The sequence below is a fragment of the Triticum aestivum genome, chromosome 4B (genome assembly GCF_018294505.1).
Source record: "Triticum aestivum cultivar Chinese Spring chromosome 4B, IWGSC CS RefSeq v2.1, whole genome shotgun sequence".
Taxonomy (NCBI): domain Eukaryota; kingdom Viridiplantae; phylum Streptophyta; class Magnoliopsida; order Poales; family Poaceae; genus Triticum; species Triticum aestivum.
In genome coordinates this window covers 237,287,746-237,315,113 of record NC_057804.1, presented here as the reverse complement: position 1 = coordinate 237,315,113, position 27,368 = coordinate 237,287,746, and the positions used below count along the sequence as shown (strand labels likewise).

Genomic DNA, 27,368 nt, shown 5'->3' with positions numbered 1-27,368 from the left:
TGTATTGCGTGAAGGTTGAAAAAGTTTGAGATTATTTAAGTATGAAACAATTGCTTGGCTTATCATCGGGGGTATAGAAGTTGGGAACATCTTTGTGTGACGAAAATGAAGCATAGCCTAACTATATGATTTTGTAGGGATGAACTTTCTTCTGCCATGTTATTTTGAGAAGACATGATTACTTTGATTAGTATGCTTGAAGTGTTACTATTTCTTTTCTCAATATGAACTTTTATTTTGAATCATTTGGATCTGAACATTCATGCCACAATAAAGAAAATTACATTGCGAATTATGCTAGGTAGCATTCCACATCAAAAATTCTATTTTTATCATTTACCTACTCGAGGACAAGCAGGAATTAAGCTCGGGGATGCTTGAAACGTCTCCAATGTATCTATAATTTTGTATTGTTCCATGCTATTATACTACCCCTTTTGGATGTTTATGGGCTTTATTTTACACATTTATATCATTTTTGGGGACTAACCTATTAACGGGAGGCCCAACCCATATTGTTGTTTTATTGCCTGTTTCAGTATTTCGAAGAAAAGGAATATCAAACGGAGTCCAAACGGAATGAAACCTTGGGAGCATGATTTTTAGGAAGAATATGATCCGAGAGACTTGGAGTTCACGTCAGAAGAGCATCGAGGGAGCCATGAGACAGGGGGCGTGCCCAGCCCCCCTGGGCGCGCCCTACCCTCTCGTGGGCCCCTCCAGGCTCCCCCGACCGATTTCTTTCGCCTATATAAGCCTACGTACCCTAAAAACATCGAAGAAGAAGATAGATCGGGAGTTCCGCCGCTGCAAGCCTCTGTAGCCACCAAAAACCTCTCGGGAGCCCGTTCTGGCGCCCTGCCGGAGGGGGAATCCATCACCGGTGGCCATCTTCATCATCCCGGTGCTATCCATGACAAGGAGGGAGTAGTTCACCCTCGGGGCTGAGGGTATGTACCAGTAGCTATGTGTTTGATCTCTCTCTCTCTCTCTTGTGTTCTCTCTATGGCACGATCTTGATGTATCGTGAGCTTTGCTATTATAGTTGGATCTTATGATGTTGCTCCCCATCTACTCTCTTGTGATTTATTGAGTTTTCCCTTTGAAGTTATCTTATCGGATTGAGTCTTTAAGGATTTGAGAACACTTGATGTATGTCTTGCCGTGCGTATGTGTGGTGACAATGGGATATCACGTGCCACTTGATGTATGTTTTGGTGACCAACTTGCGGGTTCTGCCCATGAACCTATGCATAGGGGTTGGCACACGTTTTCGTCTTGACTCTCCGGTAGACACTTTGGGGCACTCTTTGAAGTACTTTGTGTTGGTTGTATGAACCGGAGATTGTGTGATGCATATCGTATAATCATGCCCACGGGTACTTGAGGTGACATTAGGGTTTTGGTTGATTTGTGTCTTAAGGTGTTATTCTAGTATGAACTCTATGATGGATTGAGCGGAAAGAATAGCTTTATGTTATTTCACTACGAACTCTTGAATAGATAGAACAAAAAGGATAACTTTGAGGTGGTTGCATACCCTACCATAATCTCTTCGTTTGTTCTCCGCTATTAGTGGCTTTGGAGTGACTCTTTGTTGCATGTTGAGGGATTGTTATATGATCTATCTATGTTATTATTGTTGAGAGAACTTGCACTAGTGAAAGTATGAACCCTAGGCCTTGTTTCCTATCATTGCAATACCGTTTACGCTCACTTTTATCATTAGTTACCTTGCTGTTTTTATAATTTCAGATTACAAATACCTATATCTACTATCCATATTGCACTTGTATCACCATCTCTTTGCCAAACTAGTGCACCTATACAATTTACCATTGTATTGGGTGTGTTGGGGACACAAGAGACTCTTTGTTATTTGGTTGCAGGGTTGTTTGAGAGAGACCATCTTCATCCTACGCCTCCCATAGATTGATAAACCTTAGGTAATCCACTTGAGGGAAATTTGCTACTGTCCTACAAACCTGTGCACTTGCAGGCCCAACAACGTCTACAAGAAGAACGTTGTGTAGTAGACATCAAGGTATTGAAGTTTGTTTCTCCTAGACATTCGGGAAGAGAATGTCTTGACGGACCATGAGAATAATATGCACCGAGAAACACAAATACACACGTAAACTTGACTATGCACCGATAGACAAGGATCAGAATACAACTACAGAGGAACAACTCAGAGGAACATATGGCTTTTTGAGTTATGGATGCATAGATTAGCATGTCAAACGAGTTCAACATATTTCTTCTGGATAACCCATGCAGAAAGGTAGAACTGGCAGAGTCACAACATAGAATCAAGAACTCATCAAGAGCACTCATATTGTGATCTTTCGGTTCAAAAGAACTTCTGCCATAAGCGGTTCATGGTATTTGGAAGAAGGAAATACCATAGACCTCGAGGACTATTGCAAAGATTACTAATAACCTAAAGGAATGAGCAAAAACTATCAACACGAAGTAAGTAGGATGAATCTCGAGTTCAAGAACCCAGGAATAGAATGCCTACTAACTAAATGGCATCACGGGATGCTTTCGAGAATGATGGCCAGAATCATCACACTGGGAAGACAAAATATGGCTAGATTACTAGATGGTTCTATAAGACACTTATGTCCATAATAATAGTACCTCAACTCAACAAGTAGTGTGATTAACCTGGCCAAAAAGAACATCGAAACGAGAGGGAAAGGGTTTTGCAAATGCATCAGATTGATTAGAAACCTCGGACGACTTGGATGGCATAACAGCTATAAATGCTCAAAAATATTTGAGACATCCTGCAAAAATGGTGGCATAACCACTCAATCATCATAATATCAAGGTTCCGAGATCAAGTGTCAATACACGAGATAGTAGGAACTGAACTGAGGCTTGAATTCACCAACCTTAAAAGTCTACGGATCAGTAACACGTGATACTGATAAAAATAAGAGAAAGCCTAGTTCCTTAACCCCGTAGGAAATATAGGATGACTCGGATCAAAAGGCCATCAGTAAAGGAGTAAAATGAGCCTTACATTCTCATCCACAATCAATTCCCTTATATAACTAAATAATTTCTAGACTCAACTTTAACCAGTTTGGCTTGGTAACCCTACAGGCAGTGAAGCACTGATACCAAAGCTGTCAGGACCCCAATCCCAAGTCACATCAATCTAGCATGTAACACAGCGTATCACTTTGTAGCCTCACGCACGGTATTCCCACGGGTGCCACCTTACCTGGCACGGGACAATTTGCGCCTTTTGGCTCGTGTATATTATAGTGGCGCTAGCACCCATATGACAAAAACCCGGGCCGACATGACTAGTCGTAAACCCAAGGTGGCTTTAACTTACAGGGACAGGCATACATGACCCAGCAATGAATGTGTCGATCAACAACGTATGAACCCAAGTCGTAGCAAGCTACACAGACTTAAAGGAACTACGTGTGACATTTCCCCGAAGGGACAGACACAGGAACGAAGAAGGACACTTGTCGGCCAGCCTAAGTGTTCCAGAGCAGTAGCAAGCTACCATCGCTCAGTGGAAGCACTAGGAGATATTTCCCCATAAGAGAGGCTACCAATAATAAAAAAAACTAGATTGTCGGATCCCACACATACCAAGCATTTCAATAACATACACACAATATGCTTGATATGTGCAAATACAACATGGCATCACAACAAAACTCTATGACTCAAAGTATTTATTCATTAGGCTTCGAGGAGCCAGATACTACAAACATGGGTCTGATCACCCAACATTCAAGTCATACAAGCATCAGGCACAGGCGGAAGCATAAACATGTCTGAGTAGAGACAACTACAAATGAAAAAGGTTGGGAAGCTAGACTATCTACAAGATCCTGCCGAGGGCACAAGATCGTAGCTGAGGTAACAAGCTAAACATCAAATTCACGCGGAACTACTAGCGAGACTGAAGTCTCTCTGCAAAAACATAAATTAAGCAAACGTGAGTAAAAATGTACCCAGCAAGACATACATCAGAACTAGCTACATATGCATCAGTATCAAAAAAAGGGGTGGTGGAGGTTAACTGCAGCAAGCCAGCTTTGACTTGGTGGCTATCCTGAACTACGACTACAAGTAACTCTTTTGAGGTGGCGCACACGAGTCCACATATTCCCCATATCAATACAACACTATGGATCCGCTCTCGTCTCCCTTCGAGAATGCCATCCATATCACTCATGCTTATCTTGCGCATTTTAGAGTATCCACTTTCACTTGTCTATGAACTGTATAGGCAACCCAGAGGTCCTTTACCGTAGATGCGGCTATTCGAATAGATGATGTTAACCCTGCAAGGGTGTACTTATTCACACACACTCTCGCCACTTACTGCCGTGTACACATCATGTATCTCGGCAACCTTCAAGTGGAAGCCTGGCGAGGGTGTCGGCCACGACCTGACTAACCCCACAAGTCTCTAGTCCAGGTTTATCGCCTATTCAGGTTCCATCCGTAGGGAGTCTGACCGAGGTATCCACATACGGCCCCGAATGATGTGTGCGGGGTTCCCGAGGCACCAAACGGCTGACTTACACCGAGCCACATGCCTACCACATCATAGCCCACCCCTCGGGTCAGCGGTGCGCATGGCCTCCAGCATACTACAAACACTAGAAACTACTTGCAACTCCTAGACATAGGACAAGGGGGTTAATAAGCCGAGAGAGGCACTTAAGCATTCCAATGTGTGGTCGTAACTGTTCATGGATCACAAACACATAACTCAGTTCCTGAGGATAGTTTCAATGAGACAACCCACCATGTACTCCTACATGGCCTCTCACTGCTACCTTTACCAAATCGTGTTCACACACTTAGCTCTCAACAGTAGGACATGTTCACAACTTTCCAATTCATCCTTGATGAATTAGACCTAACTCAACTCTAAGCAGTAGCAGGCATGACAACAAGCATGAACGAGTAGGCACATCATGGCTCAAACAAATCCTACTCATCCTAGTGGGTTTCATCTATTTACTGTGGCAATGACAGGTCATGAAGAGGAAAGGGGTTGAACTACCGCAGCAGGTAACAGATGAATCATTGCTGTCCTAATGCAGTAAAAGAGAGTAGTAATGAGAGAGTGGGATTGTATCGAAATGAACAAGGGGGTTTTGCTTGGGTGGCACTTCTGAAGATAGTAATAACTCTTCATCGGTGTCATCGAACTCATTGTCGGAACCACGTCTACTGAGAGGGGACAAATACCGGCAAACAAGGAAGAACACAATCAATGCAATGCAACAATTAAGATGCATGATAATGAAATGGCAATATCCTGTGATTTGATTTAATGCAACTAAAATCAGAGGTTTGAGTAATTTTGAACCCAATGTTCAAATTCAAATTCAAACTATGAACTTATAAAGTGTATTATCATGTTTTGATCTCAACAGCAAGGTTGAGTTGCTTTATCATGCTTGAAACCAGTACAGATGGATAGATTGGATTTTTCTGATCATTTTTCATATACAAATCTTTTCATTTGAAGATATGGTTGAATTTCTATGAATTCTTTCAGTTTATACTATTTTCTGAGATTTCCTAGATTATTTAAATCCAGAAAACAAATATTGCATCCGCATGACAACAACATTGCGTCAGCCGGTCAACTGAGGTCAGCCGGGTCAAACCTGACTAGTGGGTCCCACTGGTCAGTGACACAGTGCTGGCCAGGGTCACTGACAGGTGGGACCGGTCCACGGCCACGTCAGCACAGTCAATGTTGACGCGTGGGTCCAGTTGAATTAGATTAGTTCTAACTATTTTTGCTAGCTGGTTAATTAAACCGGTGGGGCCCGTTTGTCATTGACCCTTAGAGTTAAACAAATATGTAATTAGGCTAATTAAACCGGTTCCACGTCCCCTAATCCGGCGACTAATCACTGGTGGTAAGCAGACGCGGCGACACTCCTTGTCCGGCCATCTCTGGCCACGAGAGCTTGCGCGGCTGGGTGCGTTCCAGAGCGGCTATTGTGGCGCTTTGGGTGGTGGCCATAGCAAGTGCTGGGGTGGGTTGTGGCATCAACAGCGGTGAGCGAACCGGTGGCCGTAGCTCGGCTCCGCGCGAGCTCGACGCTAGAGCAAGGAGGCGAGCAAGTAGAGGGGCTAGGCGGCCTCCTGGAGGCACCAGGAGTGCGATGCGGTGAAAGGGCGCGGGTGATTCAAGCTCAGGCCACGGCGGCGACAAAACCGTGTGGCGGTGAGCTCTCGGCTGGGTGGCTGGATTGGTTAGGGGTCGCAAATGACACAGGGAAGAGTGTGAAATGACAGGGGAGCTCACAAAGGGGTCGACGGCAGTCTCAGCGGGCTCGGGGATGACTTCCAGCGCATGACTTCGACGACGACCCCCGGCGGCCAGATGCGGCGGTGACGAGCTCAAAGGCGACGACTCCAGGCATCCGACGGCGCGTTCTTTGTCTTGGAGCTCCACTGTGTTGAGGCGGATCTATAGGACAAGGCCACGGGGCAACGGGACGGTGGTATGCATGGAAAACATGAATGGCGGCGGCGTTGCTCTCGGGTGTGCGCGCGAGAGAGGGTTAGAGGAGGGGGTGAGAGTAGAGGTGCAGAGAGGGGTCCAAAGCGTCAACAAGGGAAGGATCGGGGCTCCCAGGTGGAAGTAGGAGGTGGCCGAAGCCGCACGTGTGCGCGCCACGCCTCTCCTCTGCCTACTGGCTGAAGGAATTAGACGGGCATTTTTGGTTCATTGAATGAGATTTTAGGGTTCTTGCCCTCTTTAAATAAAATGATTTCTGAGGCTTTAACTTTCCCCATTTAAGGTTTCTTGAATTTAATAGGATGCATGATGCTCACTGATGCAACTATTTGCAAACAACTTCTAGGGCTGTGACATCGATGCCCCCGACCCCCGCCGCCCCGCCGCCTGTCGCCACTCCGCCCCCCGCTGCCCGACGCCGCTCCGCCCTGGTGAGGTTCCTTTCCTATTTCCTGTCTTTTTTGTTGGTGTTTTTTGATTTGGGTTAATTAGTTAGTTAGTTATTTTTTTAGGTTAATTAGTTAGTTGTTTTACCCTATTGTACATACGTTAAATAGTTAGTTAGTTATTTTTTAGCTTAATTACTTAGTTAGTTTTTTTAGGTTAATTATTTTGTTAGATAAGCCAAAGAACAAGAAAAGAAAGAAAGAAGACCTAAAAGGACTAGGAGGAGAAAACATAGAAAAAACAAGAAGAAGAAGAAAAAGGAAAAAAGAAAAAGAAGAAAAGAAAAAGAAGAAAAGAAAAAGAAGAAAAGAAGAAGAAGAACAAAAGAAGAAAAGAAAATAGAAGTTGTCCCTCCACAACTAATTTTAGAAACCCAACATAAATATTTTAGACAAGAGGAAGAAGGAAAATAAAGAAAATGAAGAACAAAAAGAAGACAAGAGGAAGGGGGAAAAGAAGGAAGAAGAAGAAAAACAAGTAGAAGTGGAGATGAAAAAAATAAGTAGCAGTAGAAGATGAAAAAAATAAGTAGGGGAAAAGGAGTCGAGGGTCTAGGGGTAGAGGATCGAGGTGTCGAGGGGAAAAGGGGTCGAGGGGTCGAGGGTTGCCGAGGGGTCAAGGGGTCGAAGATTTGCCACGTCGACCACGACACCCTGACCCCCTAACCCCGACACCTCGACCCCGACACGACACGCCGACCCTGCCTCCACACCCCGACACTATGACCCCGACGCCGCACCCCGACCCCTATTCCGACACGACACCCCCGACCCCGACACAGCACCCCGACACGACACCACCGACACCCGACCTCCGACACGACACCCGAGACCCCGACACGGCACCCCAGACACCGACACCCTGACCCTGACACGACTCCCCGACCCCGCCTCGACACCCTGACACCGCGACCCCGACAGAACACCAACGACACCCCGACAGGACACCCCGAGACCCCGACACGGCACCCACTACAAGAAATATGTCAACTAGTGACCTTCTGTCAGTGACCCTAGAAGAATTGGTCATAGATCTATGACCATTTCAGACCAATTGGTCAAAAGCTGTTCGAGGGGCTCCAAACCCTAAACCATTGCGACCATTTTGGTCAGAAAGGTCGTAATTTCCTTACATGAAAAGGTCATAAAGCAAACAGCGCTAGTCCGCTGCCTTATTTCTAGTTGTTAACAACCAATATAGATGGTCATAGCCTTGTAAATTGTGGTGGGTTGCTATGACTAGGCGCCACCTCATTAGTTTTGCCTATGTGTCATGTCCATGTGGCGGTTTTTGCCCTAGGTTGTGAAGCAGCCTATATTTCTGTCATTCCCAAAATTCCCAAAAAATCTCATAAATTCTTTGGGTCATATCTTCGTCAAATATGTAAAAACCTTCCTTGCCTAGTTCAAAAATAATTCAAAAATATTCATTTTCCTATTTTGTTCAGAACAACAGTTTGTGAAGGAAGTACCACTTTGGCATGTCCAAATAGTATCCATTTTCTACAGTGCTTTTCTATGCCCAAATAACCATCCTCCACCAAATGCCAGCTCAATCCATTCATTATTTTGAGCCGAGCTTCAACATTCATATTTATGTCCAGTGTGGTAGTTTGCAAAGCAAGTACCACATAGGCTCCTCCTTTTGAGTTGAAAATTTGTGAAGACGGTCTTCTTAGTAACTGATCATCCTCAGCCAAAACCCACGCCCATTAGCCATGTGCATTTCCCATACCGCAAATCAAACACTTGGCTACTTATTCATGTTTGAGCATCGATCGGTCTCCTCGTGAGAATCTTATGTTGTGATTTTCTTCCTAGCACCTACCTGGAGAGTGCCCAACCCACTAGACATACGTAGGCCACCCAGAACACATGGCAACGCCACGGTCACGCGGTGACCACGCGGCGGGCATGCGAGTTTACGCGCTCTAGAGTTGGGGCCCTCGGCCACCGCCCAAACCTCGACATATCGCCACCAAACCATGTATTTATGATTAAATAGGTACTTATGTAACTAGAAATGATTTTTGGAAAAAAATATATAGCAAACTATGAGGCAGCTGCAGTTCAAATTTGACCCGCTTCCAGCTGAATAGGCGGAAATTTGTCTTTTTCACGAGAGGTGGATCAAAACTTTTTGCACCCAACCATTTTGTCAATTGTGCATTAAATATGTCCTAGTATTTTAGAAAATTGATTTGGTCCAATTTTGCAACAATTATTTGGTAGTTCCTTGACAAAAAAACCTCCTTTTGGGCACTCGAAAAATGAAAAATGGTTTTTTCGTCCAAAGAAAATGAAAACTTCCTTAGGCAACATTGTTTGCCATTCCAATATGCACCCTTGTGCACAATATGAGATCATTTGAACAAACTATGCCACGAATGTGGCCATAAGATTGATCATTTGGCTTTAAAACCATGAATCTTCAGAGATGATAGCTCATTTCTGAGAACACTTTTTTTAAAATGATTGTCGTATTACAAGTTTGTTATTTTTCCTCGGAACTTGGCCACATATAATGACACAATGCGAAGGTTTCCAAATTTTTTGATTTTTTTTGAATTTTTTATGCCTGTTTCTAAATGCGGTCAAAACGGCGGGAATGACCGTTCCTAGCTAGTGGTTGAATCTTGGAATTTTTTTGGCATTTCCCTGATTAAATAGGTACTTATGTAACTAGAAATGATTTTTGGGAAAAATAAATAGCAAACTATGAGGCTGCTGCAGTTCAAATTTGACCCGCTTCCAGCTGAATCGGCGGAAATTTGCCTTTTTCACGAGAGGTGGATCAAAACTTTTTCCACCCAACCATTTTGTCAATTGTGCATTAAATATGTCCTAGTATTTTAGAAAATTGATTTGGTCCAATTTTGCAACAATTATTTGGTAGTTCCTTCACAAAAAAAACCTCCTTTTGGGCACTCAAAAAATGAAAAATGGTTTTTTCGTCCAAAGAAAATGAAAACTTCCTTAGGCAACATTGTTTGACATTCCAATATGCACCCTTGTGCACAATATGAGATCATTTGAACAAACTATGCCATGAATGTGGCCATAAGATTGATCATTTGGCTTGAAAGCCATGAATCTTCAGAGATGATAGCTCATTTCTAAGAACACTTTTTTAAAATAATTGCCGTATTACAAGTTTGTTATTTTCCTGGGAACTTGGCCACATATAATGACACAATCCAAAGGTTTCCCAATTTTTTGATTTTTTTTGAATTTTTTATGCCCGTTTCAAAATGCGGTCAAAACGGCGGGAATGACCGTTCCTAGCTAGTGGTTGAATCTTGGAATTTTTTTGGCGTTTCCCTGATTAAATAGGTACTTATGTAACTAGAAATGATTTTTGGGAAAAATAAATAGCAAACTATGAGGCTGCTGCAGTTCAAATTTGACCCGCTTCCAACTGAATCGGCGGAAATTTGCCTTTTTCACGAGAGGTGGATCAAAACTTTTTGCACCCAACCATTTTGTCAATTGTGCATTAAATATGTCATAGTATTTTATAAAATTTATTAGGTCCAATTTTGCAACAATTATTTGGTAGTTCCTTCACAAAAAAACCTCCTTTTGGGCACTCGGAAAATGAAAAATGAATTTTCCGTGCAAAGAAAATGAAAACTTCCTTAGGCAACATTGTTTGGAATTCCAAGATGTACCCTTGTGCACAATATGAGATCATTTGAAAAACTATGCCATGAATGTGGCCATAAGATTGATCATTTGGCTTGAAAGCCATGAATCTTCACGCATGATAGCTCATTTATGAGAACACTTTTTTAAAATAATTACTGTATTACAAGTTTATTATTTTTCCTGGAAACTTGGTCACATATAATGACAAAATGTGAAGGTTCTCCAATTTTTTGATTTGTTTTTGAATTTTTTATGCCTGTTTCAAAATGCGGTCAAAACGGCGGGAATGACCGTTCCTAGCTAGTGGTTGAATCTTGGAATTTTTTTGGTGTTTCTCTGATTAATCGGTAATTATGTAACTATAAATGATTTTTGGAAAAAATAAATAGCATACCATGAGGCAGCTGCAGTTCAAATTTGACCCGCTTCCACCTAAATCGGCGGAAATATGTCTTTTTCACGAGAGGTGGATCAAAACTTTTTGCGCCCAACCATTTTGTCAATTGTGCATTAAATATGTCATAGTATTTTATAAAATTTATTAGGTCCAATTTTGCAACAATTATTTGGTAGTTCCTTCACAAAAAAACCTCCTTTTGGGCACTCGGAAAATGAAAAATGAATTTTCCGTGCAAAGAAAATGAAAACTTCCTTAGGCAACATTGTTTGGAATTCCAATATGTACCCTTGTGCACAATGTGGGATCATTTAAATAAACTATGCCATGAATGTGGCCATAAGATTGATCATTTGGCTTGAAAGCCATGAATCTTCACGCATGATAGCTCGTTTATGAGAACACTTTTTTAAAATAATTACCGTATTACAAGTTTATTATTTTTCCTGGAAACTTGGTCACATATAATGACAAAATGTGAAGGTTTTCCAATTTTTTGAATTTTTTTTGAATTTTTTATGCCTGTTTCAAAATGCGGTCAAAACGGCGGGAATGACCGTTCCTAGCTAGTGGTTGAATCTTGGAATTTTTTTGGTGTTTCTCTGATTAATCGGTAATTATGTAACTATAAATGATTTTTGGAAAAAATAAATAGCAAACTATGAGGTAGCTGTAGTTCAAATTTGACCCGCTTCCAGCTGAATCGGCGGAAATTTGCCTTTTTCACGAGAGGTGGATCAAAAAAATTTGCACCCAACCATTTTGTCAATGTGCATTAAATATGTCCTAGTATTTTATAAAATTTATTAGGTCCAATTTTGCAACAATTATTTGGTAGTTCCTTCACAAAGAACCTCCTTTTGGGCACTCAGAAAATGAAAAATGAATTTTCCGTGCAAAGAAAATGAAAACTTCCTTAGGCAACATTGTTTGGAATTCCAAGATGTACCCTTGTGCACAATATGAGATCATTTAAACAAACTATGCAATGAATGTGGCCATAAGATTGATCATTTGGCTTGAACGCCATGAATCTTCACGCATGATAGCTCATTTATGAGAACACTTTTTTAAAATAATTACTGTATTACAAGTTTGTTATTTTTCCTAGAAACTTGGTCACATATATGACACAATGTGAAGGTTTTCCATTTTTTTTTGATTTTTTTTGAATTTTTTATGCCCGTTTCAAAATGCGGTCAAAACGACGGGAATGACCGTTCCTAGCTAGTGGTTGAATCTTGGAATTTTTTTGGTGTTTCTCTAATTAAATAGGTACTTATGTAACTAGAAATGAGTTTTGGAAAAAATAAATAGCAAACCATGAGGCAGCTGCAGTTCAAATTTGACCCGCTTCTAGCTGAATCGGCGGAAATATGTCTTTTTCACGAGAGGTGGATCAAAACTTTTTGCACCCAACCATTTTGTCAATTGTGCATTAAATATGTCCTAGTATTTTAGAAAATTTATTAGGTCCATTTTTGCAACAATTATTTGGTAGTTCCTTCACAAAAAAACCTCCTTTTGGGCACTCGAAAAATGATTAAAAATAGCTACAAAGATCAGAAATGCATACAAATTGGTCCTTACCCATGAAATGTGGTCTAACTCTAATGAAAATTTGTGTGATGCCCTTTTGCAATTTATTTTCGATAGCTACTTCACAAAATCAATGAATTTTTAGTACTTGGAAACTACTTAAATCACTGGTTTTTCCAAACCAATCAAAACTCTTCCCACGGATCGATGACATGGCGCCCATCCATCCATCCATCCATCTCTCCATCCCACATCCATCCATCCATACATCCATCCATCCATCTACAGAAAAAAAGAAAAAAACTGAAAAGGAGATACCCCATCCGCAGCCCAAACCCTAGCTCAGATCCCCCATCTCCTCGCTGCCGCCGCCCCCTCCCGATCCAGTCCTCCGCCTCATCCCCCTTCTCTCCATGATCCCATCCCTCCCCTCATCTCCCACATCGCCGCTGCCACCAATCCAAACCTCGCCGGCCGGTGGCCTCTCCCTCTCCTCCGACCTTAGGCAGAGCCACCACCTATCCATCTCTCTCTCCTCCGACCTCAGGCAACCCCTCTTTCGCTCGTCTCTCCCTCTCCCATGCACCACTCCTATCTGCCACAACCATCTACGGATCCTGCTTGATTCCGGCATCCTCCGGCGTCGCCAAGCCTACCCACAGCTTCCTCTCGCTGCGCTCTCTCCTCACCGCCGCGTCGATTTGCTTTACCCCGCCTCATGTGGTCGCCCGCATCACTTCCTCCTGCTAGGGTTTTGGTGGTGGGGTAGACCTCTTCATTACGCACGGCTGAGTTGAACTTCCTCGGCGGTGGTGGCGGTGCGCGTGAGATCCTCCTACAAGGCCACCGCCGGATCAGCTCCTCTTCGCCGGTGGATCCTCGCCTCTCTGACAAGGCCGCCACCTGATCCCCTCCTCTCCGACAGCAATGCCTCCTGATCCACTCGTCCTCGACAATGATGGCACCGAGGAGCACCAGGAGCTTCGGATCAGGTAACTTAGTATATCCCTCTCTCCCTCCCGCAGGACATGGAAGCAGTACCTACTTCGGGTCAGGGCTTTACATATAACTCTGATGCAGACGACTTCCATTTTGCGATATAACTAATCATGTTGTTTTCTGTTCTTGTTGTGCAGTGTGCCAAGCTTAGTTTGGTCCTTGCCGGTGAGCCTGCTATTCAATACCTCTGTTTCGTATGTTCAGTGTTTTTTTAGCTCTCCCGCTCATGGTGCTTGAATTTTCTTTGCGATTTAAGGACCTCAACTGCCCAAGAAGATCCATGCTCTCGCGTCCTTCAAGGAAACCTTTGCTGTATACGGAAGCGATATTGTGGGTTTTAAACGGACCAATCTGGTAAGGGAATTGTTGTGTTTAGGATAGCTGAATTAGTATTATCAGTCATGTTAGCTATTAGCAGTCAAGGCCTTGCGTGCTGATGATTTATTGCTGGAATAGTTGGGCATTGGTCCATTTTGAAAGTAGTCTGAAGTGTTGATTCATTGCTGGAACAGTTGGGCATTATTCCATTTTGAAAGTAGTCTGTCTATGTGTTGATTCATTGTTTGGTGTCTGCCGAATGAAATTATTATCGGCTACTTATTCCAAATTTCCAGAATTGAGTTCCTGACCAGAAAATTTGTTTGTCTCAGATGTACTTGTAGATCTCTTGTGAAATCAGATGTTGATTGTGGATTAATAGGTGCACTTGTAATGTTCTGCGAAACAGCATGTTTGATTGTGTGGCTATACAAAAAAAGATAAATTGTGGGCACTTTCAGTTTCTATATTAGCTCCTTTTCCTTATTTTTACAGCACATAAAAACAAACTTGTTGTGCCTGGGTTTGTGGATCTTAAAAAAATCACCTATGCTTTCCTTGCTCATACAAAACGCCCAACTGTTGTTCTTGTAAATACAAGTGTGCATACCATTGGCTCCTTCACCAAAAAGAAAAGGTTCTAGCCATTTCTTATGACAAGAAAAATAAAAGTGCCCCTAAATTTAAACATATTCCTCTTTACTGAAAACTCATTGTTCTTTTCTAAACTATTGCAAAAATCGAGCTGTGGTACTGATTATATAAATTTTATATTGTCTTGGTAGCTTCACTCGTATCTGCCACTGATTGGTTTCTGCTTAACCCATGTGTAGAGGACGTGTACAAGAATCTGAAGAAGAACGGCAGCGGGTGGCAGGAGCCGGAGGCGACCGGCGTGACGCCGGCTGTGTACGGCGGTGACCACAAGCTCTCTGGTGAGTCGGCTCCATCTTCTAGCCCTAGCACCCTATTTTCTGCTCCTATATTATTATGCTCTGTTGGTTTAGAACACTAGCAGCAGTAGCCTACCATGTATATGTACTAAACAGTAGGATTTCAATCACCTTGTGTACACTAGCAGCTTGCTTACATAGTTGTCACTTTTGCTTGTGGTAGCCATTATGTGGCTGAATCATGTCTGTGTCTACTAATAATCAGTTAATAGCATTTGGCTTCCTTGTGATGTTCTGGGACTATTTTATGGTGATGTGGATATACTTTCTGATTTAAAGTTACTAATATGTGGTCTGGTGTCATATTATGGTCTAATATTCTTTGTTTTGACTCTTTCTCTGGTGCGAGGAAAGCTGTGAGTAGACGTCAATGATGCCTACTTGCTTGGCTGCTACAGTGATGCATGCGTCGGTCAAGCAAGCACACATGCATATACGTACATGTTGGGATAGTAGCAGATATTCCCTCTGTTACTGCTATATGCCTACTTGCTTGGTTTGCAAAATGCTGTGATGAATCATGAAATCTACAACGTATGTCAGACTTCAGAGATGCCATTTAGCATTGATGAGAAGATATTTCATATTCTGAGCAATAATGTTTGCATTTCATACCGATAGTTGCCAATCTATAAATTTTTATAGCCTTTTTTCTTGCTGTCCATGCATGCTTATATGTTTGAGGGTCAAGTGATGAGGAATAAACCATCAACAATATGATGGAGCTATGCTGCTCTGATTCTTAGTATTTAAGTCTCTGATGATACCTCAACACCCTGATATGTTTGTGGCTTTTTATGATGTCCACATACTAAAGGAAGTCCTACTATCTTCACAACAAATATATTTTTTCTTGAACGAGTTTATAAATTGAACTATCTCCACAACAAAGATACTTACCATTTGTAGTTCCAATCTAAAGTGTTGCCTGATTTCATTTGTGGTTCAAGTGATGATGAGAAACTGCAACAACATGATAGGAGTTACCTTCCTGTGATTCGTAGTTTAAAGTCTGATGATTTCTTATCTTCAAATAACTGTTGTCTTGTGAAATGCAATTCTGCTCACGTTCTTGTTTTCTTATGAATTGCTTGATGCAATTTCTAAGTCTAGTGTTCTTGAATAAATTTCAGCAATATGACAGGACCATGTTTTGTACTAGTTTTCTGTTTGATTTCTCTATCCAAAATTTTCCTTTGCCTTCTGTTTTGCAATCTTGTTTCACTTGTCTTCTCTGACTTCTATCATGATCATTTCCGAATGTGTTGTCTTAACTACCAATGATCACTTCTTTTGATCATGATCATGGTTGTTACCTCACCATGCCAGTTACTAGCTATTACCGTCAAGGAAACTCGAAGTATTTAATAACTAGAAAGCTTATGGTTTGGTTGGATTAAGGATGTAAAGAAAACGAATTTTGTCGCTCATAGAGAATTGTATTTGTTGTTGACAATGCTGCGTACATAGAATACCTAATTGTCTTATGTAACTTAATTTCCTTGCATTTTCAACTCTGATTTTAAACGACTAAGGTTACTCCCATGAACAATTTTGCCAAACATTTATCACATCTTAGATCTTCTCTACTACTTACATTAGTTTTGCCATTCAAGTTGTTTGGTTCTGGTCTCACCAGCAGTACAATCTAATGCTACTTTATGTTCACTCTCTTACAGGAGCTCCCCGCCTATTCTTTCTGGAGTGTGAAGCCGTGAAGCCAAGCAAGCAGTGAAGCCCTATTTAGCAAAGAGTTTTTGATCTGTCTGACTGTAAATTGTAATATTGTAATAGTTTGGAAAAGACTAATAGTGTTATTTGATGAATTATATTTGTCCTGTCCTATTTGAAATTGTGATTGTGTATGTTAAAAATATGTGAAATGGAAACATGACCAATGGGACCAATTTATGTCCCACTTATGAATATAATTTGAGAAATTCTGAAATTTTTGACATGTGGAACCACCATCTGACTAGTGGGACCAGCTCTAAAATAAATGATTGAAACATAGAAAATCAATTGATGGTAAGAAGGCCACGACCCAACAATAAAAAAGGCTACAATATTGGGCTTGGCCCATGAACCCAACCAAAATTTGATGGAAAAAAACACAAATAGGCTAAATTAATGGGCTCGACCCATGTAAAACACCGAATCGGACCGGGTTGAATCTTGTCAGTGACCTTTTCAATTGGTCGCAATTTTGCCACGTCAGATTGCCACGTCGAATCCGATGTGGCCTGGGCAGACAGCCAGTGACCAAAACAAAAGGTCATGGGTTCAATGACCTTCTGTTTTGGTCGTAAATGTCTACGACCTTCTCACAGAGAAGGTCGCAATAGTCAATTTACGACCGTCAGCTTTTGACCTTCTGTTTTTGGTCACAAAAAGGTCGCAAATGAAAAACTATGACCTTTCAGTGACCAATAGTGGAGGTCACAAGATAGCATATTTCTTGTAGTGACCCTTGACCCCGACGTAGCAGCCCGACCCCGAAACGACACCCCCGAGACCCCGACATGGCACCCCCAACCCCGACACAGCACCCCGACCCAACACGACACCCGACACCTTCTGAAAAAGGTGCTTTTGGCCTTCCAAAGGCCGAGGGGGTCATATATTTGTGAATTATTAGTTAGGTCAGATATTCAATTATTATTATGTACATATATATATATATTATTAACTAATTCATGTTATTAGGTATTCAATTTTTTATTAGGTTGATGATGATGATACACACTTAATTTTCTTATTATGTTTAGGTTGTACTAATTTTGTTTACTCTTTGTCATTGCAGGTGTTGACAGATGGCGGGCACGAGTCGAGACCACTTAGAGCCTCCTTCCTCGGTGCATGCTGGGAGGTGTGTTGTTATTCCACCCCAGCACCTCCCGAGAGCGCTGGTAGACAGCATGCAGACACCGGCGGGCGCTTCTTCTTCAGCCGGGAGAGGTAGGGGAAGACAAAGAGGGGTGCAGCTATGTAAGTGCATCTAGTGCCACCCCTAGTTGGTTTTGGAGTATTGACGACAAAGTTGGTTGAGGGACTAATGTGTTTGTGACAATCACAGGATAACGCAGGTAGTGTCCCTCATTGATTCGGTTTACCTATCGGAGATGACCCCTAAAAATGTATGAAGACATTGAAGACAATGGTGGTGTGTGAAAATATTCACACTAAAGTCTATGACATGAGAAGACATTGAGTGAAGACTATGGAGCGCGAAGACTGAGTTGTTTTGTTGTTTCCTTTTCTTCTTTGTTGAGTCATAGGAACCACCGTACTGTTAAGTGGGGTCCAAGTGAACTAAGTCAGAGTGACTGAAGTGATGCTCAACCCAAATCCTATGTCTTCGAGCGAAGACAATGAGAGCAAATCTTATCCAGAGCTGGATGAGTCAGCTTTGCTTGTAGCCCAAGTAAAGTTGCCGTGTGTGTTTGAAATCTGACCATTGGAACACGTGTCAGTTCCTTAGTGACCCAGGGTCATTTCGGACATATTAGGTCGGGTTGCCTTGTGGCTATAAATAGCCCACCCCCTACACCATAAATTGGTGGCTGCTCAGAGTTAGTTTACGGATTTTGTCATTTTGAGAGCAACCCACCTTGAAGCCTTTGAGAGAGAAATCCTTGCGAGGACAAAGCCCAAACACCCAGAGCCAAAGAGTGTTAGGCATCACTGAAGTCTTTCTGCCTGTGTGACCTGAAGACTTATTACACTTGAGGACTGTGTATCCTCCAGCCGGTTAGGCGTCGCATTCTGAGCATCCAAGAGTCATTGTGGATTGCGGGTGAACAAAGTCTGTGAAGGTTCAGAAGTCTACCTTGAAGACTTACCAGAGTGATTGGGCGAGGACTGTGTGTCCTTAGCTCAAGGGGAATAAGGTGAAGATGCGGTCTTCTGAGTTGAATCTCAGCCTCCCTAACCAGATGTACAGTTGTCACAGCAACTGGAACTGGTCCAACAAATCCTGTGTCTTCAACAAGGGACTGGTTCTATCACTTCCCTCCTTTACTTTGAGTTTGTCTTCGTGAAGTCATTGCTTATCTGTCTTATCTGTTTGACTTCATTGCTTGACTACTATTGTTGATTGGCTTCATACTATCTTCCATCCTGATCCTTACTACCTAGCTGCTATTAGTCTTCGTACGTTAACACTATTGCATACTTGACTATGGCTTGCTTGTTGTAGTTTATCTTCTGCTGCATATCAATTAGGTCATTTCTATTGTTTGTCTTCGAAACTTTCACGTTTTGAAGACATTGATAAAAATTGCCTATTCACCCCCCCCCCCTCTAGTCGATAACTAGCACTTTCAATTGGTATCAGAGCAAGGTACTCCCTTGTTCTGTGTGATTCGGTTTAACCACCTAGAGTTTAGCTATGTCGACTGCAGGGATAATCAAAGTCTCCACTGCTTGCCCCGTGTTCGATGGAACTGAATATCCCTACTGGAAGAATAAGATGCGCATGCATCTTGAAGCCATTGATGTCGACCTCTGGTATGTCGTCAAGAACGGCGTTCCAAAAACTGGTGAAGGTGTCACCCCTGCTGATGTTAAGAAGTTCATTCAACTGGACTCGACTGCAAAGAACATCATCTGTGGTCATCTGACCAAAGGACAGTATGGCCGTGTGAGTGCTCAGGGAACGTCAAAGCTAGTCTGGGACTGGCTATCCAAGGTCAATGAAGGCGTCTCTACACAGAGAGACCAGAGGATCAGTGTTCTTCGCAATCTCTTCAACCGCTTCAAGAGAAACGACAATGAAAATGTCCAGCTCACGTTTGATCGCCTCACCAACATCACAAATGAGCTTCAGGCTCTCGGCGCCACTGAGATCACCAAGCATGAAATCGTCAAGACGCTGCTAAGATCTCTTGATAGCTCCTTTGACCTCCTTGCCCTCATGATACAAGAACGTCCTGACTTCAAGACTCTTGATCCGTCTGATATACTTGAGAGGCTCAACACACATGAGTTCCAGCTTTCTGAGAAAAGAGATATCTATGGCCCCAACTATGACCGAACTCGTGCTTTGAAGGCAAAAGTTGTTTTCTCATCTGAAGAAGAAGAATCTGACTGCGGTTCTGATGATCCTGAAGACATTGGTAGGGAACTTGCTATGCTTGTGAAGAAGTTCCAGAAATTCACCAAGAAGAAGGGCTTCAGAAAGTCTTCACGATCTAGTTCAAGAAATGATGATGCTTCCACTCAAGACAACAAGAAGAGAACCTGTCACAAGTGTAAGAAGCCAGGGCACTACATCTCTGAGTGTCCTCAGTGGGACAACAAGAAGAAGAAGAAGAAGAGCAAGGAATATGACTCTGATGACAAGAAGAAAAAGAAATCATCAAAGTCTTCTTCCAAGTCCTCATCAAAGTCTTCATCTCATAAGAAGAGATCATCTGGAGAGGAAATGGATTCAGAGGAGGAGTCTGCTTCTGAGGAGGCAGAGGTGGAATCGGAAGCTGAGTCCGACTCTGGCGTTGCAAGTCTGGCTCTAGCCACAGCCTACGTTGCCAAGTCCATCTTCAACACTGAAAACAATGACTCCCACACCAACGCTGATGATGACAAGGACGATCCTGCTCCCACCTACTGCTTCATGGCACGCAGTGCCAAGGTAAAATCATGCGATGCTTACTTTCAAACGTCAAGTGAAGATGACTCTGATTGTGAATCTAAACCCAGCTACAAAACACTTGCTAAAATTGCTACTGAACAACAAATGGCTATGGAACATACTCAAAAACTGTTAGACAAAAGCGATGACCTGTTGGACACGGAAATGACACGGTCGCAGTCCTTAGTTGAAGACATAAAAAATCTTCATGCTAAGTATCAAGAACTTGAAAGTCTTTATGAGATGCTCTCAACCACTTATGAAAAGCTCTCCTATGATTATCTTCAAAGGAAGCAAGAGCTTGAGAAATTGAAAGCGACTCATGAAGATCTTCAAAAAGAGAATGAGTCATTTCGCGCTCAACAGATCAGTTCCGCTCAGGATGGATTTGAACCACCATGTTTAAAATGCATTGAGCGTGATAACGCTGCCTCTATTGCTGAATGTTCCAATGCTGCTACTATTGCTCTATCTTCAACTACTGATGTGGTAACTAACCCCTCTATTGAGGATACCACTACTATTGCTGATGAAAATGCTAGGTTGAAGACATTGCTTGAAACAGGGATGTATAAAAGTCTGAAAGGGCATCAGACACTTTGTGATGTCCTCAAAAAGCAGATTCTAAACCGAAACCCTAGGAAAGAGGGTGTTGGGTTCGAGAGGAAAATGAATGCTGATGGTTCCTACTGGAAGCCTGAGTAGTATCCTAAAACCACGTGGGTTGCTGCAAAGAAACCTTCAGTGGATCCATCCACTTTATCTGGCTTTACCTGTGCTAATCCTATTATCATTGATGAATCCTTTGATGCAAACTATAAACTGTTCAAAAATCAGAATGGTGAAGTGTTTGCCAGGTATATTGGTACTAACTGCAGGAATGGACCGCCAATGAAGAAGATCTGGGTTCCCAAAAGCTGTCTTGAGAATCTTCCTGTGAATGTTGTCATGACACCACCAGGGAAGAAGACAAACCCCAGACCAAAGGCGTCACATGGTCCAACGGCTTCATACGGAAATAGGACTCACCTGAGTCACCCTAACGCCAATGTTTTGCAGGGAAATCATACTCAAACTTATGAATATGAACGTGTGTCTTCAAACCGCTATGTTCATAGGACTAAGAACTTTTATGCTTATTCATATGAGTATCATTCATCTCCTGCAAGGCTATTTGCTAGGGCTCCAAAGCCGAAATTCTCAGATGCTGCACTTAGACTCATTGCTTCTAAGCCACCCCTAAAGATGTGGGTGGTGAAGAAGAACTAACTCTCTTTTGCAGAACATGGTCTCCAGCCAGCAATCAAAGGCGTCCGATATTATTGCTGGGGACCTAAAACACAAAGGGACGCATGATAAAATGACTTACTATGTATTCCACATATGAATCGCTTACCTGTCATACTGTGTGCTAACTTTCATCTAAGTTGTGATAATCCAAGTATGCATCAAATGCTTATGCTTCACAACATACCTTGTGAAGCCTATCCTCCTAACTGCACTTAAGGGTATGACACCTCGTGCTTCAGAATGGATTATGGACAGCGGATGCACTAATCATATGACTGGTGATCGAAGTCTTCTCATGGACTCAACCTTACGTCCATCCGACAAGAGTTAAATCACATTTGCTGACACTGGTAAAGGCAAGGTATTGGGTCTAGGTAGAGTTGCAATCTCAAAGGATCAACACATGGATAAAGTGATGCTTGTTGAATCCCTTGGATTCAACTTAATGTCTGTCTCAATGTTTTGTGACTTAAACATGATTGTGATATTCGGAAAATATCGTTGCCTTGTACTAATGGAATCTGACAGGTCTATAGTCTTTGAAGGGTATAGGAAAGGTGATCTATACATGGTAGATTTCTCAGCAGGTCCACAGCTTGCCGTATGTCTTCTTGCAAAAGCTTCAGAATGCTGGCTCTGGCATCGGAGGCTGGGACATGCTGGCATGAGGAACTTGCACACTCTCGTCAAGAAGAAGCATGTCATAGGCATCAAAGGTGTCAAGTTCAAGAAAGATCATTTGTGTGGTGCTTGCGAAGCTGGGAAGATGACTAGGGCCAAGCACCCATCGAAGACAAGCATGACGACATCTCAACCCTTCGAGCTATTGCACATGGACTTATTTGGCCCTAGTCACTACTCCACCCTCACAACAACGGCGTGTCTCTATGGCTTCGTCATTGTTGATGACTACTCAAGATATACATGGGTGCACATAATTCTCTACAAGACTGAAGTACAAGATGTCTTCAGACGATTCGCCAATCGAGCAATGAACAACTATGGCGTCAAGATCAAGCATATCAGAAGTGATAACGGCACTGAATTCAAGAACACCGGGCTTGATCTTTATCTGGATACAATGGGAATCACTCATGAATTTTCTGCTCCATACACACCTCAGCAAAATGGCATTGTTGAGCGCAAGAACAGAACCCTCATTGAGATGGCTCGAACAATGCTCGATGAGTACAAGACACCAAGAAAATTCTGGCCTGAAGCTATTGATACAGCCTGTCACATCATCAACTGTGTCTACATCCATAAGCTTCTGGGCAAAACATCATATGAGCTCCTTACTGGCAAGAAGCCAAATGCCAGCTACTTCAGAGTTTTTGGTGCTAGATGCTGGATCAAGGATCCCCATCACAAGTCAAAATTTGAACCCAAAGCTCACGAAGGCTTCATGCTCGGCTATGGAAAGGATTCGCACTCTTACAGAGTCTTCAACCTCTTCCACTACAAAATCGTTGAAACTGTGGACGTGCGATTTGATGAAACCAATGGTTCACAACGAGAACTCCTGCCAGGCACATTAGATGAAGCTCCTTCCAGCGAATCTATCAAGCTGATGGGAACTGGTGAAATCATGCCCTCTGAAGCACAGCCTGAAGAGGAACTTATCATTTCTGCACCAAACCAACCTGAAGACAATGCTCAGACCGAAGACAATCCTTCCAATGATGACAATGATCAGCATGAGCAAGGTCTTCGCCCAGTTCATCCTCGTGTTGCAAATGAAGTACAAATTGAGAAGATAGTTGATAGCATCAACGCACCTGGTCCGCTTACTCGCTCAAGAGCAACACAGTTAGCAAATTTCTATGGGCATTTTTCGTTTGTATCAATATCTGAACCCAAGAAAGTTGCTGAAGCCTTTATGGAACCTGAATGGATTCAAGCCATGCAAGAAGAACTTCAACAGTTCAAGCTGAATAATGTTTGGGAACTTGTCAAGCGCCCTGACCCTCGCAAGCATAACATTATTGGCACTAAATGGATATATCGGAACAAGCAAGATGAGCATGGTCAAGTCATCAGAAACAAAGCACGTCTTGTGGCACAAGGATATACTCAAGTTGAAGGAATTGACTTCGATGAAACATTTGCTCCTGTGGCTAGGCTTGAAGCTATTCGCATACTGCTAGCCTATGCTAATCACCACAACATCTTGCTATATCAAATGGATGTGAAAAGTGCTTTCCTCAATGGCAAGATTGAAGAAGAAGTGTATGTTGCTCAACCACCTGGCTTTGAAGATCCAAAACATCCTGATATGGTGTACAAACTAAACAAAGCACTGTATGGCCTCAAACAAGCTCCTCGCGCTTGGTATGATACAATCAAAGACTTCCTGAAGAGCAAAGGCTTCAAACCAGGATCCCTCGATCCCACACTCTTCACGAAGACATATGATGGTGAACTATTTGTATGCCAAATATATGTGGATGACATAATCTTCGACTGCACCAACCAAAAGTATAGTGATGAGTTTGGATACACGATGCAAGAGCAATATCAGATGTCCATGATGGGTGAGCTAAAGTTCTTCCTTGGTCTTCAAATTCGTCAGCAAAGAAATGGCATCTTCATATCTCAAGAAAAATATCTCAAAGACTGCTTGAAGAAGTTCGCCATGCAAGATTGCAAAGGTTACACGACGCCAATGCCAGCCAAACATCATCTTGGTCCCGACGACAATGGTAAAGAGTTCGATAAAAAGGTATACCGCTCCATGATTGGTTCTTTACTTTATCTATGTGCATCTAGGCCAGATATTATGTTTAGTGTTTGCATGTGTGCTCGATTCCAAGCGGCACCAAAGGAATCGCATCACTTAGCTGTGAAGCGAATTCTTAGATATTTGGCTTACACCCCAACACTCGGATTATGGTATCCAAAGGGCTCAAGATTTGATCTGGTTGGATTCTCGGATGCTGATTATGCTGGTGACAAGGTGCATCGCAAGTCAACATCTGGAACATGTCACTTTCTGGGACGATCACTTGTCTGTTGGTCTTCAAAGAAGCAAAACTGTGTATCACTCTCAACTGCTGAATCTGAATACATTGCTGTTGGATCTTGTTGTGCTCAGCTTCTGTGGATGAAGCAAACTCTCAAGGACTATGGCATCAATCTGAAGCAAGTCCCTCTCTTCTGCGACAATGAAAGCGCCATCAAGATTGCCAACAATCCAGTCCAACACTCAAAGACAAAGCACATTGAAATTCGTCATCATTTTCTCAGAGATCATGTCATGAAGAAAGATATTGACATCATTCACGTCAACACTGAAGAGCAACTGGCAGATATCTTCACAAAGCCCTTGGATGAGAAAAGGTTTTGCAAGTTATGGTGTGAGCTAAGTATCTTGGAATACTCAAATGTCCTGTGATCAGGCACACATCCTAACACTTATGCATGTTGATGACTTAGACGTGCAACACACGAAGTAAAGTATATTTTCAATCAATGAAGACTTACATTCTGAGTGTGAATACATTAACGTGGAATTTGACTTCGGAGCGCCACGATAATTGTGCACCGTGTCTGGGTTTAATACTTCCTATACGGTGGGTAACGCCACCACCAAATTTCTTGGTTTGAAGTGTTTCACTCATGGCGTTATTATTGAATACATTCGCATTTGATTTGTCTTCAACTTTCAACTTATCTTCATGATTTACTTCACTATGTTGAGTTGATTGCTTTCCCATATATATATATATATATATATATATATATATATATATATATACTAGTTTTCTGTCCTCTACAGCATTCACTTATAGCTATGTCTTCATTATTGAATCTTTTGAACTAAGTGAATGTGATCGGACCCTAATCTTTCCATGCCTTCTATCTCAAACTCTATCTGTCCAAATCATATGCATTCTATTGAAACTGTCGAATGTCTTCTTTGCATCCTTGTTAGCAGAAGACACAGATACAAACATCAAGTCCTTTTAAATGATTCATCTTTATTGTTGAAATCCGGAGAAGACGGAACAACCATCCGACAAACTTGGCGGGCGTGGGAACGTGGGACAACTCTGAGTATGTTGCATGCTTGCCACGTGTCCCACGGATGTGAACAGACAGGGGCACCTGCGTAATTGCGCTGTGTCGCACACCTACTTATAAATGCATGCCCCCTGCGGTCAAGAAAACCTTCTTCCACCTCTCCACCTCGTCAAAATCCTAGCGCCACCGCTAGCTCTCGACGACGCTGGCGAAGAAGCGCTTAGCTACCGCGACTTCTCCGACGCCGTCCTCACGCCGGCCGTGGGCATCGTCCTCTCCGCCGTCGCCATAGGTGTCCTCCGTCGCCAAGTTAGGGCACGGTGGATTGAACTTCTCGGTCTCCTTTCATCCCATCTAGCAGTTCTTCGTGTGGTAAATATAACTTTATTTTTACCAGCTTTTTGATCCTCAATGTTTCATCCAATTTACCAAAATTGGTTTCTGTCTCTACAAAGTTAGATCTATTCTGTCTGTATCTCATACTGCCTAGTATATTCACTTAAGCTTCACATCTAGTTAGATTCCTCACTTGTACTTATTCACGGATTCGTACAAATCTGGAACCGACTCTCAACATATAAGTGAATGTCTTCGCAACATGAGGTCAATGTCTTCAAATTGATTTATCTTAAAAATCTTATGAGAATGCATATGACCTCTTCCCCTTCCCTCGCATCTCTAATGCTGTCACAGGTACATGTCCATGGGAGAATCCCTAGGTTCTCATAGTCTGCATTCGTTTGCAGAATTCTTACATCAACACATTGAATCTCCTGAAGCCAGTTCCTGTCTGACCAGCAAGCGAAAGCCTTTGAAGCCTTTGAACATATTGAAACCGTTCAGTTTGAAGTTCATGGCTACGGAGAAATCTATCAGGAAGGGTGGCAGACAGCGTCGTGGGGGAACATCAAAGGATCTTCCTGATGATCTTGCAGAAATTAACAAGTCAGATCCTGAAGAAGATTATAATCAGCGCAAGACTCGAATCCAATGGATTCAACGCTATTGGGCTAAACAATGGTTCAAGTACAAGTTCGTGACCCAGGAGTACGCTGAGAAGAATGCTATCAAGAGTCCTTGGGGTGATATTCTCTATCGAGGCCTTCCCCCCAAGAACAAAGCTAAAGCCATTGCGCAAGAATTCTATCCTTGCATGGTCCGTGGACCACAGCCTGAAGAAGACGACCCATCATCGTTGCTCTAGTGTCGTGACGACAATCTCTTCAAGCGCAACTTCCAGTATGCTAAGGCTTCAGCAAAGGAAAACAAGAAGTCATGGGGATTAGACTTCAATCTTGGTCCCTCTGCTCCCCGTGATGATGGCACACGTGAAGCTGAAGAAAATAGAATTGGCCCCTTTGCAAACCTTGATGGCCTCATCTCATACATCTTGGTGCAAGGTGCCAAAGTGGATCATTCTGACAATGATGCTGATTCTGATGAAGCCCCAGCTCCTCCTCCAAGGCCGCAGAAGCCAAAGAAGATTAAGGCTTCATCATCAGCTGCACCTCCAAAAGCTTCTCGTGTGAAGCCACTGGCCACTGCACCTCCTGAAGCCAGTGTGCAGTCTGAAGATCTTTCACGCATC

General features: G+C 42.6%; 2 non-coding genes and 1 pseudogene across 2 annotated transcripts; all 3 read left to right on the top strand.

Moving 5' to 3' along the window:
- The first annotated feature begins 15,337 nt into the window (after positions 1 to 15,337).
- LOC123095307 (small nucleolar RNA R64/Z200 family) lies at positions 15,338 to 15,434 on the top strand. Its single transcript, XR_006446189.1, has one exon. It is a non-coding gene; the product is annotated as a small nucleolar RNA R64/Z200 family (small nucleolar RNA).
- An 84-nt stretch (positions 15,435 to 15,518) lies between these two features.
- Positions 15,519 to 15,603, top strand: LOC123095289 (small nucleolar RNA Z199). Its single transcript, XR_006446178.1, has one exon. It is a non-coding gene; the product is annotated as a small nucleolar RNA Z199 (small nucleolar RNA).
- A 174-nt stretch (positions 15,604 to 15,777) lies between these two features.
- LOC123095291 (uncharacterized) lies at positions 15,778 to 15,856 on the top strand (annotated as a pseudogene).
- The last annotated feature ends 11,512 nt before the right edge of the window (positions 15,857 to 27,368 follow it).